This window comes from Ostrea edulis, chromosome 2, assembly GCF_947568905.1.
Source record: "Ostrea edulis chromosome 2, xbOstEdul1.1, whole genome shotgun sequence".
Classification (NCBI taxonomy): Eukaryota; Metazoa; Mollusca; class Bivalvia; order Ostreida; family Ostreidae; genus Ostrea; species Ostrea edulis.
Genome location: NC_079165.1, coordinates 27,228,913 through 27,241,644, shown reverse-complemented (window position 1 = coordinate 27,241,644; position 12,732 = coordinate 27,228,913). Strand labels below are relative to the sequence as shown.

The following is a 12,732-nucleotide window of genomic DNA, read 5'->3' as shown; positions in this document are numbered from 1 at the left end:
TTCCATGTCTTTGTGAAGGCAAGTATTATTGTCAATTTCCTGCAAATGCTTCCTCTTCCTTTCCTGTTTACGAATTCTAGAAAGGTTGCATGAAAAACAAGTGTCTTGAGTTGCTAACCATTCCAAAATAAAATGGCAGTGCTTGGACCTCATAACAAGCCTTTCAGTGGTTTCGAAAGTTGTGGATATTCTTTCTTCCTTAAATGTCTTTGGTACATATTCCTCGTCTTTAGTGGCCCCAGTGCAAAGCTTCATAGATGATATTAAATGAATTATGGCTGCAATATTAGAATCCGTAATTTGAACTGGGAACCCAGCAGACAACTTTACTCCATTTACTTCCATCCATAAATCACTGGGTTCAAATCCAACAGTACATGTTTGCTGGACACCATCAACAACAACTGGTAGAGGACAGCTGAGTTTGAAGGCTGGCTCTGTCTCTAGAACTTTGCAGAATGATGGTAGGTGGATAACATTACTGGATGAAGGGATACGCTTTCCAATTTTCTTTAAAAATGTTGTCCTTCCCCGACTATTGGTGAATTTTGTTGACCATGACAGCACTGATTGTACATCAAAGAGCCGTTTGATAAGTTTGCTTAGGACGTCCACATTCGGTACAGGGAAACTAATACTTTCGAAGAACTGCAAGCAGGCAGCATGGATATCTCCAAGAGTAATGCACGAGTCATCATTTCTAACTTCTATATTAAGTGCTAACCTGCAAGAAATACAAATAATATTGAATTAATGTATTATGATTTGTTATGAATTGCAAGATGAGAAATTCTTATCTTGCTAAGTTTTTTATAACGCTGCAATATTATATTATATGTTACCTGTCATGGTTTCGGTAATGATAGTTATATGGATGGGAAAGTGTTTGACAACTTGTGTATATGGGTCATAGATGATCTGTTGAAGTTATTAGAAAGCCTTCATGTTTATTTTACATTTTATCGCCATTACAGAAGAATCATCAGAGACCTTGCACTGAAGAAATCCACAGCTGTCACTGCAACCACTGGAATGGCCAGCTTACAACTTGGCATGAATGCAACTACCTTACATCACTGGGCAGGCATTTTTGATGGACGTTTCAGCCATGAAAACTTGCAAGAACTATTTGATAACGATGACAAATATGCCGATGCTAAAGTACGAATTCAAGAAGCAGAATGCTTGATAATAGATGAGATTAGTATGCTGTCTGCCAGGGTTTTCGAAATGGTGGAATTTGTTTGCAGATATGTGAAGAAAAGCAACAGCGTATTTGGAGGAATCCAGGTATAGAGCACCACCACAACAATCTACTATTTATGATAGCATGGCTCGAAATTAACATATGTCCATCAGTCCACGACTGGTTAAAAGTGTGGCGGACTGTCTGACTGACATATATGCCAGTCAGTCCAATGAGACTGGTCAGTTTTCCAAAATGTCATTTTGGAAACCATACTTACAGACTCTTAAACACGCATTTTTAGATATCGGGCAAACCCGATTAGTAAATATAAATTTCACATAAGTGTTACAATATTGTCTGAGACATATCCAGTTAAATTCCTTTATTTGATTTGAATATGTTCATTAATAGGCAAATATGTTTAATTATTTATGGAAAACTGGTGGATTGGTAAATTTATCTGCATACTTGTTGAAATTAAACCCAGTCAGTCAAGCTGGACTTAAGACGTAACAAGGAGTTTCAACTCCTGGATAGTAATAAGATCATGATCTTAAAATGTAACCAAATTATTTTTGAAAATTGATGACCCCTTTTCTCACAAAGCAGCAGGTTAAAGAAACATGCAGTTTAACTTGTTGTAAATGTGTAACACGGACCATTACAGTTATTCCCCAAACATACCCTATACAAAGTGGTGTTATTTGTTTTCTGAAGTTCAATTGAATTGTTTGATATACACTTTAATTACAAACAGTATGATTTTCCCTTTACTTCCTCGAATTATACAAGAGCTATATAAGTTGACATATCATTAAATTAATATGAATTGATTGTTTTATTTTCATTTGAAGGTCACTGGATGTGGAGATTTTAAGCAGTTGCCACCTGTGCCAAATAGCAGATACCAGGATGATGGGAGTTACTGTTTTCAGAGTACAAAGTTTTACCAGACTTTTCCCCATCATATCAACCTTAAGGAGGTGAGGAAATAGGTTCCCTCACTGCTAAGAAAGCAGACATGTACATATAAACAAGTTGTAGGATGAAGGACCAGACGTCTAACAGATGATAGGCCTTATGTTGAGTAATCTTTTTGTCTACAACAGCACATCTATAGAATACACCAAATGCATAGTCATGTAGAGCAATGTATATCGTAAATTTCATGATCCCAGTTCTAGTGAAGTTTGCAACTCCGTGGTTCTGACTCTATGGAGGATCTAATATAGTATATAATGTTAATATCTGCAACATGCAATGTATATTTAGCATATCTGTTTTAAGAGAACACCTTGTGTTATACTGTAGAGATGAATATTAAGTATTATATCACTATTATTATAGTTGTATGCTGAACAGGACAATTATGTTGCCGTCTTCCAGCATGTGAGCCTCTTGTTTGATGTTATAGTGGATTGAAGAGGGTAAAATTTGTTTCACAGTGAAAAAGATAGTAAAAAATATTATAAAAAACTATTCTGAAGTGCAGCAGAGCCAAGGGTTAGTCAGGGTAGTAACATGGCTCTAGAAGCATCTAGTTTATTTCTAGTGTATTTCATACATGCATTTAATATAGTACATATTGGAATAGACAAAGGATATTACTAAAAGTATTCTGTGAGCTACTTCCAAATTGATATAACAGTTTTATTTTAAAAAGCAAAAGATGATGTAGAAATATGTGATCAATCATATGTTTACTGGTTTTTAGGTTGTTAGACAAAAGGAGCCTCTTTTGATAAATGCAGTCAATGAGCTATGTAATGGCAATCCCTCAGAAGAGACCATTGATTTTCTTAAAAGTCTGGAAAGACCTTTAGAAGCACACGTTCAAGACCTGCATGTTACCCGGTTGTTTGGAACCAACTTTGATGCCAGTGTTATAAACCAGGATATGCTGGAGGACATTCCTGGAGAAATGTTCCATTTCAAAGCAACAGATGAAGGCAAGGATTTATACATAATTGTTTAAGTAATTAAATAATATACAAGTCCACTCAACTATGGTTAGTTGCAAAATGTAGCCCCATCCGATTTTTTTTTAATTCTGACACTTTTGGGATAGGGCTACCATTCCATAGGATCTCCGTAATGGTGCAAAATAATTTTATGAATTACCGATAATAAACTCTGCGAATTAGTACCAAATGTTGTTTACACCGAAAGGAGTACCAACTTTATGCTTGGGTATGTCTAATGAAGGTGTTTTTCATTTAACATGAAGTACAGCATGTAAAATTTTGCGTCAGCTCCACCATGCTTGCTATCACAAGATCTCGTAGGTGGATCTTCTGAAAAAACTAAACGTTGACAATCTGTGCAAAAATCTTGTTACTCGAGCCATTCCGACCAAGAAAGGAAAATCATAGGGTTGCAGAAATAACTTGAAATTCAAAAGTTGAAACTTCAGTACTTCAAGCATGGCGCACAAATATGAATCAAGAAATTGGAATATATCGGAACTGTTGAAAACGGTATTATTATACCTCAGTATGAGAATTCTGTGCAACATGTAATCTGATTGGTCTAGACAGTCACATGCCAGGGCTGATAAAACTTCATATCTCCCTCACTATCATGCAATCAATTTATAGAATAGAGCCTCACATATTGTAAGTTGTAGGTTGTAAATTTATATATTGACTTAAGAAACATAGAATATCTATGTATGTAAAGAAAGTCTAACAAATGTTTAGAGTGATCGAAAATGTTGCACCATTACGGAGATCCTAAGGAGTTGTAGCCCTTTCAATAACAAAAAAAAAATTTGGAGAGGCCTACATTATTGCAGCAACTATATGGTGTGTGTGCATGCAATTCTGATCATTTATTGTCCAGCATCAGTTTGTCTGTCCATCCACCCCTTCAAAATGTTCTACTTCTTTCTCAAAACCAGAAGGCTAATTTCAGTCAAACTTACCACAAAACATAATTGGGTAAAGACGAAATGAAATTCCACATCCTTTTGATTAAAAATTAGTAATTTATATTATGTGGCATCTTTAAAAAATCTCCTCAAGAAACAAAGGGCAATTTTCATTCACACTTTTCAAAATTCATCCTTGGATGAAAAGGATTCAAATTCGTTGAAATAAAAAGCCAGGCTTCTTCCAAAGGGGAGAGAATCAAAAAAGGGCAAAAACAGGGTAGGCTCATTGAAAAATCTTTTGAAAAACCACTTTGCCAGAAAAGTTGAAATTGAATATTTAGGAGTAGGTAGTCCTAAACTGAACATGTAAAATTCATGATCCTAAAGGAAAGGGTTTAGTTTCAGAGTAGAGCCAAAACTATTATAGTGATTATTGTCTTTATCATTTGAAGGACATCCTTAAAAGGGTATTAGCTGTTAATTTGATTGCAACCTTCTTTTCTCAAAATGTAAGGGTTTTTTTAGGGTCTGTAGGGAGCCGAAATAAGGCCTCATTTCCAATGCTAAAAAGCAGGTATTTTTCCCAGTTTTTGCTTTGAAATTCTCAAAAAATGAAAATAAATCAAGCAGGTTAGGCAAATTGTTCATAATTCTTCTTCACAGGCCCACACATTACAATTTTTTCCTCAAAAGTTTTATAAGTAAACCTTGTAAATCTCTATATTTGAAATGAGACAAAATACAATTTTACAATTTATTAAAATGGTTATCTCTCAAATAAACAATCAACGAATTCTAAACTCTGTCTCAAGTCACCTAAATCTGTCTATAAACAACTTTTACCACCACTCTTATGTTGGAAAATCAATCAACACTCAAAAGTATAAATTATTCCTAACTTTCAATCTTTCTCCCTAACCTCCTGGATGAAAGTGAAAGACCATTCACTAAAACTTAAACCCTTGAACTTAATTTCTTAGTGAATTTCCAACACTATTGAAATTCCTTAATAATTTCTAAATCTGAATTCCAGCATGTATGAATTACCGTTATAAAACAACAGCAAAATTTATAAAAATGCATTAGCTTCCCCATGTAAATGTATAAATTACACAAATCTAATAATAAATGAGTTTCAATAAATTCTCTAACTAATTATCTGATGCCAATTTACTAAATAGTCAACAAAGAACAAATTTCAACAAAGTCTAATTCCTCACTAAAAGTCACTTAACTCAACCAAAACTTCCTCTGAAATTCTACAAATAATTCCAAAAGACCCAAAATTGTGCTGGAAATATACCTAGCTCTTCTTGAAACAAAATTAAAACGTCATTCTAAAGTCTAAATACAAAAATGCCCAACCCATGCTAACTTCTAACTCCTTACCCTTAAAACGCTACTTCCCAAATTAAACGAACCTCGTAGAAGAACCAAAATTCCTCGAATCTATCCGTTTTATATAAAAAACGTGGCGTAAAAGTTGGAAAACATTTGACACGTTGGAAAATGTTGGAGAATCTCCCCTGACATTTCCCACAAGCGGCAAAACGTAGAAAAATCTAATAAGTACATACAAGACAACTATTCTGAATTATAATCATTACTAAATACATTCCTAAACTGAAATAAGTAAAATATTATCCATTTAAGGTAACTCCATACTCGCAGTTTTATCTGATACAAGTTTGAAAAATGTATTTATTTCCATTCATTAGAGTTAAAACTAACAAATTATCAAATAAAATACATATGTCATCACACTTTTTAAGATACGAGACGTACATAAACAGAATCATATATCACCGTCAGAAAATTGCAATTTTCCTTAAACAGCGTTATCAAAATTTCATACAAACTGGTTATGACGATATAGTAGCATTCATAACAATTTCATGAAACTGTATCTTCACAAAAATATACGAAATGTCTGTAAAAATAAAGGAAATCCATCGCATAATAGACTTGATAAAGAAATCAATAGAAACAGAGTTATTGCCCTTGGATTCAATAATTTAAAACGTATCATTGATTATTCATTTATAACTAAGACTTTTAAAATAATTTATTTTTAACAAGATTTTTTACAATAACTATCGGAAAAGACTCCAACAAAATTTATGTTCCTATCACGCATAAATGTAAATAAATCATTGATTTTGCAAAATCTGATGACATCACAGGAGGGTGGAATTACTTTAATACAACAAATAACTCGACTAACTCCAAAAATACCAAAGCTATCATAACTTTTACGACCGGGCTCGACCTCCTAAAATTAGAACAACCAAGTCTGTAAACAAATTCTACCAGTTTACAACAGGACAATAAACCATCGAAATTCAACTGGAACAAGTTAAACTACAGGAAAACGTCATCATCCATAAAGCTATGGTTTACTGTCTACAGGATACCCATTTAAAAGTTCCTGGCAAATTAAGTAAGCTAAAATTTTACAACTTTGCCACAGCTAATATGAGCAGCTGATTTCTATAAAAGTCAAAACATGTGCTCAAACTATTTCAACACATACAAATCACTTAAACTTGTCAATAATCACCTATCAACTATAAAAAGCATAATTATACATATTCCTGCAATGTCAAGTCAATATACACAAATACAAGTTCCTCTAAACTTTCGAGCAAATGTCATCAATAATCAGGTTCAATAACTCTGTATGAAACTACTGTCAAATCAATGGACTGTTACAATACATATATGACATTATTATATTATTGTACAGCCTTTCAGCAGTACATATGCACCTTTGAGGGTATTGGTGTTTTAAGTATGTATCTTGTTGTATACTGTTGCGGAAAATTAGACTTTAACCTAGATATATTTTCAGAACTGGAAATTTATTGTAGATTCCATTGCCCTTGGGATTAATGATACTTTTAACTAGTACTCAGGTGATGAAGAAGGCCTGTTGGCCTCTTGTTAGAATGAAATGAAAATTGCATAGATCCAAGCAAAAATTCAACTTTGAATAAATCAATGAATTCACCTTTTAAAAAAAAATTGTATTCATTTTGGCACCATTCCATATGAAATATAAAAAAATTATAGATTTTTTTTTGGTCTGTGCCTGACTTAATGAATTTTTATGTAGACCTACATATATACATATGTTTCTTTTTTTTTTAATCCCCCCATTTCTTCAATGCTCTGTTTGATATACATGTATACATTAATTAGGAAGACCAAGAAATTCATGATGTAATTCGTGATGCCTTCCAACCCCCCACAGGCCACCTACCCAACCTTTCCTCCCTAAGATCATTTTCCTAACAATTAGTAATCTTGATACACTGTAGATATATGATGAATTGAAATAATGAAATGAAAAATTTAAACATGAATAATTCCTCCAGATTACCCGCGTTAGAATTTGTCTGTCGGTAAACAATGGATCTGCGTTCCCAGTTGTGTACCCCCTAATCTGTCTCTTTGCTATTGTTGGAACTATCAAATACAAGTTGGGCAAATTACTCATTTTTGTCACTATTTAGTCTTAAACCCAAGATATTAAAAAAAAAGTCACCACTTGTTGCTGTATCAACAATAAAACACCACGAAAGCAAATGCTTATTAAAACTGCTTTAAACTTGTGATTGTGGGGCAAAGGCATAATTATATGTATTGCATTAAAGTGAATAATTTTGGTGCAAAGCTTTGTATATATCTGTCAAATGTGTGATTGTGGGGAAGGCCGAGTTTTAAGTATTAATGCTAATTTTGTGAAATTGGTATATGTTATTTGTAATACATTTCACTATTGTAGGTGATGCAAGAGTGCTTCGTAGATGTATTGCTCCAAAACATCTAGTTCTGAAAGAAGGAGCCAAAGTGATATTGATAAAGAATATATCCAAAGATTTGTGCAATGGAAAGCAAGGAATTGTCCATCATCTAGAGAAAAACAAACCTCCTGTAATAAATTTTAATGGTAACCTTGTACCATTATCGGATGCCAGGTTTGATGTTTACGATGTAGAGCTGAAGAAGACACTAGCCTGTAGAACATAAATTCCAGTGATTTTAGCATTTGCGTTAACTGTACATAGAGCTCAGGGTCAAACGCTGGATTTTGTAGAGGTGGACTGCTACTCTTTTTTTGCACCTGGCCAGATGGGAGTAGCTGTTGGCAGAGCCACGACCATAAGTGGTCTACGGATAGTCAACTTCAACAAACAGGCAGCATATAAAAGGCACTCGGATATTGTTTACGAGTTTTATGAAAGAAATTTTTAGACTTTTCAGAAGACCTATTATGCTGCCATAAACCACAAGTTTCCCCATGTGCACAAGAAAATCAGCCTTCTAACATTATTTTAGATACTGAACCTTCAACATCGAGTACATTTTATGAGTCTTGTGATTTGGAATCGGACAACGAGTCGGAGGAAGCCCAGTTACAGTCACCATGGAACATCAATGATTTCATCACAGAAAATGAGAAATCACCATTCATGATTCATTTTAAACCAGATTTCTTTGAATCCCATTCATTTATAAATCATTTACATTTCCTTTATTTTCAAGTCTGTGAGAATTTGAAAGGAAATCCCAAATCATCTCAAGAATGGACTCTGGCGTATGGAAACATAAACAAATTCCTCCTTGGAGAAAATCACCTATCATCTGCTAAGAAGTTATTTAAGACCTCGGAGTTGACCAAAGAAGAAAACAAATTATCCACAAAATTGGTATTTTGGTTAATTGACAAAGAGATTTCAAAAAAAGCACAAGCTGTTGTAGAAAAACAGACAATAAAGGCAGAAGATATGATAGTTCCAACCGAATTATCATCTGCAGCTAAAGGAAAGCTAAGATATCTTGCTGGGGCCTGTTTGCAGAAAATTACAACACGTATCAGAGACTCAGTTATGAGAAAGATTGGAAAAACTTCAAAACAAAGTCAAATTCTCAGAAAACTTGACTACAAAAAGCAGGCCTTGTTGAAAAATTTCCGAATCAGAGAAGAAGAAGTTGATCTACAGGATGAAAGTATGAAAGAAATTGAGTCGAAACAAGGACCTACACGTGGACTGACCATTGTAAGTGAGCCATTGTTCCAGTTTTTCATCTTGTTAAATGAAACAGTACAAAAAAACATTACGAGTGAGCATTTCCATCTTTATCATGAACACTTGCACAATAGAATTAGAGCAGGAGTAGACTCTAACACTTCATTAATAGAGGAGTGGATTTCATTATTTCAAACTACATGCATGGATGAAATTGAAGATGAATTTTTTATGACTTTGATTATGGAGCTGTATCGTGATGTAACAGAACATTTCATTAGGATTGCATATGTGGATGCACTTAGGAACTTTAAAAGGACTGTCCCGCGCAAAAAAAAGCAAGCTCTGCGAACCAAGGTCCAAGCACTGGGTGAAAGAGATGCGCCAAGCTCCAAGAAAGCAAAAGTAGATGCTCCAGACATTGAAAATGAAACATTTAATTGTAGTGTTTGTAAGAAAGAATGTGAATGGGAACCTAAGAAGAAAGAGAATGAGAGCATAGCATGTGATAAGTGCAATTGTTGGTTCCACTATAAGTGTGTGAAGCTTAAGGGAACACAACCTTTCCTCCTTAAACAAAATACTACACGGTTTTGTGGTGGATGCAGCAAAAAGGGAAAGGGCAAAGGAAAGGGCAAGAAAGGTTCTAAGAGTAAATAAAAACAGATTTAAGCAATCATTAGGAATAAGTCGTAATTCCAATTCCTATGTGAATGGATCATATTCTAGCACCATTTTGTAGTCACTTTTACGATCTACAAGTACCAGTTTTGAGTTTGTGTAAAAAAAAAAATTCTTGATGCAATGTACAATGATCCTTGACTTACATACATGTATTTGTTTATGAATATGACTTGAAAGTGTCAAATGGCCGATGGCAACATGTGAATGTAAACTGGTATAGTTACATGTACTTGTATTTCTTGTATATGGTTGTTATTTTGAATCCAAGAACATAGCATGCAACATCTATGCAGTAAATATTAATTTTGCAGTACATTTTTGAAACTTCTTGGATTTTACATAAAATATTTATTGATAGATCTATTGACGGGTTTCATTATATATTAACATGCAAAACAATAACATGCAATCTAGCAATGATAGAAAATAACAGGTTGTAGTGTGATCAAATCTTTACCAATAGAATGATATTGGTTGCATGAATTAAAGCATATTGATGAAGTCAATGCATTAATGTTATTAACCAGGTAGAAATTAGATATTTTGTTTTTAAAATAGATGGCCATAACAAAACTTTTTTTTATAGGTCTATAGAAAACTTTGATTGCAACATTCTTGGTAATACAGTCATGAGGTGGGTGAGGAGGAATGGTCTTGTTTTTACACCCCTTATCATAAAAGATGTAGTGCAGTGATGGTAATTCTTTATCGTGCCAACCCCAACAATGACATCTGGTTTAAAATGAAATCTAAAAGTGCACTGGTAATTTATTAAAGATAGTAATATTTATATACAAGATATTTTCAGTAACTTGAATGAAATTTTAATTCAATTTTCTACGAGGTTACAGCAGAACTCTGTGACATAAAAAAGTACTCTATAATAACATTATATATTTGTTGAAAATATTTTTTAAGTTCACTGGCCAATTCAACTTAATCAGTAGATTATCATCTGGGGTCACAAAAAATATGGGGCAGGTGGGAGGATTTTAAATTTTATTTGCCAAGAAATTTTTTTTTAAAAAAAGGCATCTCACAAAATGTTCATTAAGTTAATTAACATTCAAAGAATCCTTGGTAGGTAGAAGATATAAACCCAAATTCAGTGACTTTAATCATTCACTTGTGTCACTGGGAATCAAGTTGGTTTGAAATCGCAATTTTTACGAAAATAAAAAAAATTGGGGTGGGTCCCTTTTAGAGGGGCGGGTGGGGATGATAATCTATCAATTAATTTTAATTGGCCTAACAGTGATCATTTAAAAAAAGAAAAAGGTGTTGCTTTCTTTTTTTTCCATGGTAATGACTGATCTTCAAGAAATGGGGGTGGGGTGGCATACCTAGTTATATATTTAAGGATTTATCAGCTTGATTTGGAACCAATGTAATTAAAATTAGATGTTATATCCGCTCGCATTATGTATGCGAGTACGCGAGCGGATATAACATCTAATTTTAATTGGATTTGGAACATGCCATGTTTTATTTTCATCGATCCTGATACCAAGGAGAAAACATTTGTGCGGTGTTTTAGACCTAGTTATGGCCATCCAGTGGGATCATGAGTTCACTCAGAACCCCTGACATTTGTGAGAGCAAGAAGAAAATTCAGCATATTTTAAAATTCTGTTTAAATGAAAAATACAAATGGAAAGATGAGCTGGGCTCATAGGGCCAAAATTGAGAAGAAGTCTTGTCCTTGAGAAAATAAGCATTAACAATAATGTAAACACTATCATCAAAATGGTGGTGGGGGGGGGAGACTACAACTATGGTTTGAAATTTGAGTAGATCTAGCTGAAATTCATAAACTGGGTATTTTTCCTTTTGGATTTGAAAACTTAAAATATATTGTGTCTCCACCCCCAACACAATGATATTGATTCATCATGAGCTCCATTCGAAGTGATATTATACACACAATATAGTATAATATATATGTAAGTCCTATATACATATGTAACATAAGTCCTTACCAAAGAGCAGCTGTAAAGTTGTTGGACATCTTTCTTCTATTTCGAAAATTCCCGCACAATTGAGTTCGTGGAGATTATCTCCCTTTATTTTCAAACGCATATTAATTTACGTTCACATTTACATTAAATTTAAAATTAAATACTACTTGGATGTTATCTCCAAAAAAAATAAAAAAAACACAAACGAGTAAGAAAAAATACATTTTATTTCTTTTTAATTATTTTCTTATAAAATTCAACCGCGATAGTTCAGCAGCAAATGGCGTGACGTCACACGAAACTTATGGCGAGTGAATTTTTTCGAAAGTGTGTTTATGTTGGATTTTAGTGCCATTGACGGCAATTAAAAGGGTTATCGTTCTAGAAATCAGGTGGGACATATCGACTGATGTTATTTATACCGGATACTGCTGTCTTTTTCACGCAACATAGCACCGGAGCAGATTTTGCCGAAATCGCGTTGCATTCCTGTCGCTTCGCTCGCTACGCTCGCGAAGCTCAGTGGTAGTATTCATGCCCATTTCTCATATATTTCTACTTTATTGATAAAATTGCCGACTCCTGTGAATAAACCTTCAAAATTGTTTTTTGATTAACACAAGAGAAAACAAAACGGTAATACAAATTAATACATAAATATTAAAATGCTAATTTTTATAGGTTTCATGGTGTAGTGGTTATCACGTCTGCTTTACACGCAGAAGGTCGCGAGTTCAATCCTCGCTGAAACCTTCATTTTTCTTTTATCTTATCGATAATAAAATGAAACACATCCATTATGCATATGCCTTACACAGACTCTTGTATAAAAAGTAATCTGAAAAAGCACCTGTAAATGGTTATTCCCATCTACAAATTTCAAATTGGCATTGAAGAGTGCTCGCACTAAATGAAATTGTATTCTTAATTTTCTGCGTAAAATATTAAGATACAATTTTCATTCCAATTTAGAAACTATGAGCATTAAATCTTTCG

General features: G+C 33.7%; 1 non-coding gene and 1 pseudogene across 1 annotated transcript; both read left to right on the top strand.

Moving 5' to 3' along the window:
• Positions 1-1,053: 1,053 nt before the first annotated feature.
• Positions 1,054-9,754, top strand: LOC125660072 (uncharacterized; annotated as a pseudogene).
• Positions 9,755-12,416: 2,662 nt separating this feature from the next.
• On the top strand, positions 12,417-12,489 carry Trnav-uac (transfer RNA valine (anticodon UAC)). The gene has a single exon. It is a non-coding gene; the product is annotated as a tRNA-Val (tRNA).
• The last annotated feature ends 243 nt before the right edge of the window (positions 12,490-12,732 follow it).